This window comes from Lotus japonicus, chromosome 5 (genome assembly GCF_012489685.1).
Source record: "Lotus japonicus ecotype B-129 chromosome 5, LjGifu_v1.2".
Lineage (NCBI taxonomy): Eukaryota > Viridiplantae > Streptophyta > Magnoliopsida > Fabales > Fabaceae > Lotus > Lotus japonicus.
In genome coordinates, this window is record NC_080045.1 from 58,026,417 (window position 1) to 58,031,254 (window position 4,838).

Consider the following 4,838-nt stretch of genomic DNA (forward strand, 5'->3'; position numbering starts at 1 on the left):
GTTTGAATTTTAACACGTGATAGATAGGTTGATCTTCAGCAGGTCTGACTCTGATTTCGAGACTGTATTTGAAAAATTATTAAAAAGTAAACAAATTTTTAAACCTAGGTTTAGGTTATCATTCCCTACTTTATCTCTAACCGTCCAAGGCAGCCAATCAACATGTGTTGTTTCAAATTTTTTAATTTCATCATCATCTGCAGGGGCAAACGTGTATATTTGGTTCTGGAGTTATTAATTTATCTTTATTGGTTTATCCAAACCGCCCACAACAACCAATTATGAGAGAGTAAAAATAGAGAAAGCTTTACGTATACTCTCAGGAGCCCTATCCCTTCTAGCCGCCTACTCTATCCATGTGCTCTGAAAGCTTGAAATCTCATAGCACGCTGCCATTAATTGAGTGCTTAGATTTGAATCTCGCGCTTCATGTGTGATGGTAAGGATTATTTATTCAATTTGATTTGCATCTTCATTATACTTTGAAATTTAAATGTCTCTTATATCTTTCACTCTTCTCCCTGTAGCGCATAAAATTTGTTCATCAATATATTTTCTTCATCATCCCTGTGATCTCTTTCTTCCCTGAACTCGTCCTTTTCCTCTGCCTTCTCTTAACCATTTGTTTTCATCTCATATTTTCGTTGATTAAATCTTATTTTTGGATGGATCGCAGGCTGGATTTCATGAAGACAAAGTTGGAGGAGGCGATGAAGGTGGCGGAAGGGAGCTTCTCTGGGGTCTGTCTTGGAAAGATTGGGGGTGGGGCGGTGGGCTTGATTTCTGTTATAAGAGTATCATCTTCTTTATTTTGCATGCAACCTTTTCTTGGTGTACTATTAATGGAGATGATCCGATGGAGTTGTTTTGCAACTGAATCCATCAACTAATCCTAGCATCTAAGATTTTCCTCAGTAACAATTACAAAAACTATGTCCAGATTGGAGTGATAGTTCTAATTGCATCAGGTATGAATTCTTTAATCTCTCTGTGCTTCTCTACTATATAATTGCAAGGCCGTCTTCACCATTCTTACTCCACCTTTTAATTCATGATTTTTTTTTCACAAGGTGAGGCTTTAGCGATTAAGGGTGAGGCAGCGATGGTTTGTGAGAAAGAGTAAAGTTAGTAGATAATGAATCTGACTCTATAAACATGAAGAGGAGACTTTGGGACACTACACTATGCTGAAAGGATGTATTCGTTTTTTCTTGCTTCTGAAAGTATGTGTTACTCCTTTTTATTCTTATCATATGGACGAGTTAGGGGGTTTCCTTTACTGATAACTGTTTTTTGTCCAATTAAGCTGTAATGCTGTCCAATTTGCATTTCCTTCTCAGAAGATCATTTCTACATTGAATGTAATCTATTTCCATGAACTTTAGGGGGCTTTTTGGAGAACACTTTCATTTCAAAATTATTTGGTCTTTGCCTATACAGTTCCATATGGAATCATACATAGATAATTAAGATGTATGTGCTGCAAGAGTTTACTGCTAGATAGTACTCATCTAGGTGAGTTTGATGTGTTTCATGTTAGGTGCCTATTAGTTTAACTAAAGCTCTATATACATTCTTTTTTCTTGCTCGAGTGAAGCTCTAATTGTTGTGAAGAGCTCAGTTTCTCATGCGTTGAGACTTGAGAGTGACTTTTATAAATCTGATGCTTAGTCTTTTCCTTTGATATATTATGATTACTTATATATTAATTATTCTTGGGTTTGGATTACAGATTAGAAAAATTGGAACAATTTTCTATATTTCTTAGGCATAATTAATATAATAGGGTGTTTGGTTACTCTTTCGTTGTTTTCTCTTTTATTTAAAACAGATTGGGATGGAAAACATGTTTAGCATTTTTTACCTTTTTAATTTTACTTTTTATAATATGGTCAAGTTTGATAGTAGCAAGTAATAGTTTTTTCATTTCTCAAATTTATGAAGCTGGACATGGCATTAATGATCACATTGGGTTTTTGACTTGGAGGGGGAAGTTTTTTTTTTTAATCAGTAAAGTATATATGTATATTATAATAAATAATAAATAGGGAATACTAGGAGTATTCCAATCCAGTACAAAAATAGCAAGCCAGGAACACACAGAAGCAGGGGAAAACAGCAAAGAGACCCTGCAACTACGGAACCAAAGCAAACAACACTACCTAGTCCACCCGATACATAACCAAGAGACAACACTCTGCATAGACCTATATTAATTGACATATTAAGGTTCTCAATTAGTAGATTGGATGTTTACATCCTCAAAGCTTATTGATAACTTGGTTTATCATCTTCTTTCCTTGACTTATTAAAAATTTCTATTTAATTGTATACCTTCTTTCCTTTGATTACAGATTTGCTTCTTAAATTGCTACTAAGGATTTCATGAGGCATAGTCAGACCAATTCTTCTCCTTTTTCTTATGTATACCTTTATATTTGATGGTTCATTTTAAGTAAATGGGGATAACAATGATACTTTAAAGGAAACAGAAGCACCATTTGCTTTATTCCAGAATCCATGTTATTATAATATGTGTTGCACTATAAAATGCACTGCACTATTACACTGCACCTACCCCATAAATTTTCACCGTTGTGGCACATGTGAAACTTTCAATGAAGTCGGCAAAGGTGTTCATCACATAGTGATCATTGTTTCATTTTAGTATTCCAAAACCTGAAGTTGCAATAACAATGTTAGAGGATTTGTGGAGCTTCTGTAATTAGTAAGAGATGAGATTGTTGGTATCCATGGATGACATGGTGCCTCACATGATTTTATTTTTAAGAGGTGTCGAACTGCTGCCTTTTCAGTTCTATATACTGACTCACATAGCTCTTTAATATCTACTGCTCTTGAAATAGAGCTAAAAATAATGTGATTCTGATGTTGAACTATGTGAACACTTTGGTTCAGATTGTGTTGATGCTATTTACGGGAGTGGAAAAAGAGTCATTCACATTGAGTATGATACTGCTAGGCCTTATAAGTGGCTTGGTGAGAATTGGTCTATATGATATGAGCTATGATGATTTAAATATGGAATGTTACTATGGTTGTTATGTGGATTGTTATTTCATCAAATATGTTTCAATTTTTGGCTTTTGGGTCTTGAGTGTTGCCAAGATTTTTTTTTTTGTTTTTCTTTTGTGTCATGTTGCCTAGACCCTTATGTTTTTGGGTTATGCTTATGGTTTTCTTTTAATTGGGCGTCTAAAGTTATTATCTAATTGCTGTTGTGTGTTTGTTTTTGTTTGGAATGTAGGCAAAGCTACATAAGCTTTCAGAGGATTGAAGAGCTCCTAAAGGCTATGGATGAGCTACTGGAATAGTAGGAGGATGATCTCAAAATTTGTGGCCATCAGTAGGATAAGCTTCCCTCTGAAGGAGAACAAAGTTGATTTCGGTTGAATGATCTTACAATTTTCCAGTGAAATAAAATACAGTTTGTCATGTCTAAAAGTATGCACTTCAATGTACTTTCTTTGTTTGATTTTATACGCTCTTCATCTGATTGAAAACATCTCAGTATCCTATAGCAAGCTCTCAAAGAGCTTCTAGGTGATTCTAAAAATTATGGAGTTTCTTGGTGATTCTAAAATTGTAACCCTTTTTAATAACACATATAGTAATCTAATGATTGTAACATGGATGTAGTGTAACATGTTCTTAGAGTGTCAATTTGTAACTAACTAATTTTTTACTGTGTTTCTTCACTTTTAGGTGAGATATAGAAAGAGATCAGATGATGGCACCTCGTGAATGCTTGAGTACTCTAAGTTTAAAAATTTGAAGGCAAAGCTGGAAATGACCTGGTTATTAGTAGGCTTAAAAGCATTTGTTGCCCCTGATGTTTCATGTTTGTGCAAAAGACACCCCTCATCTATTTTTGTCAATGTTTGTACCCTCGATAGTTCTAAAAAGTGTAACGAGTACCATTCCGTCAGTTTGACGTTAGAAAACTAACAGAGGGGCTGACGTGGATTTTTTTTATTCTCCTAATTGCCACATGTATTATAATAATAATTAAAAAGAAAAAAAAGTCAGCGTTTCCGTAAAAAATCAGCATCTTCTTCTTGTTTAGAAAAAAAATCAGTGTTCCATAAAAAAAATCAGGGTTTTCTTAAAAAATCAGTACATAATCATATAAAGAATACATCCCCAAATTTAAAAAAAAAAACCCAAATCCCAAAATTCTTAAATCCCTAAATCAGAAAATACATCCAGATTCATCTTCTTCTTCTTTGAACACATCCAGTTCCACAGCTTCTTCTTCCTTTGGGTCATGTCCCTTTAATGAAATTGGTGCCACAACATGAAAATCTCTTCATCATCCCTTCCAAAACGAAACCCCTCATCTTCGTCTTCTTTCTCTTCACCTCAGGATAAGGATGCGGTGGAAGAAACACTTCATATCAGAGGAGAAGGATTGGAGTAGTAGAGTTTTGGTTGAAACACTTCATATGTGTGTGAAGAAATAAACAGATCTAGGTGAGATCGAGATCGAGAACGGGAAAACGGGAAGAGATCAAGAGAACTGGAAGAGATTGAGACCACAGGGATGAGTTTCAGTCATGACCTTTGTTCATGGATGAGTTTCAGGCATGGCCTTTGTTTAGGGATGGGTTTCATCTTTCTTCTCCTCTTCTGTCTCAGGAAGAAGAAGAGAGGGTGCTGCAAGAACCAAACCATGTTTATCATCATTCAGTTTCTTCTTCCCATTCTTCTCTCGTCCTCTTCTTCTTATGACCGAAATTTTTCTTGGTCCCTGAGAGAAGGCAAGATCGATGCTTTGCCTTTTGGGTTTTCTGATTCTCTCTTGATGGGTTTTCAGA

The 4,838-nt window shown here is 35.1% G+C and overlaps 1 long non-coding RNA gene across 3 annotated transcripts; it reads left to right on the forward strand.

Annotated features, from left to right (window-relative positions):
- The first annotated feature begins 243 nt into the window (after window positions 1-243).
- LOC130721453 (uncharacterized) lies at window positions 244-3,827 on the forward strand. 3 transcript variants are annotated; one of them, XR_009013454.1, is made up of 4 exons: window positions 244-439; window positions 677-968; window positions 1,071-3,465; window positions 3,727-3,827. It is a non-coding gene; the product is annotated as an uncharacterized LOC130721453 (long non-coding RNA). The 3 variants fall into 3 exon arrangements; XR_009013453.1 differs by lacking the exon at window positions 3,727-3,827 and having other exon boundaries at window positions 252-439; window positions 1,071-1,223; window positions 3,269-3,717; XR_009013452.1 differs by lacking the exon at window positions 3,727-3,827 and having other exon boundaries at window positions 249-439; window positions 1,071-3,720.
- The last annotated feature ends 1,011 nt before the right edge of the window (window positions 3,828-4,838 follow it).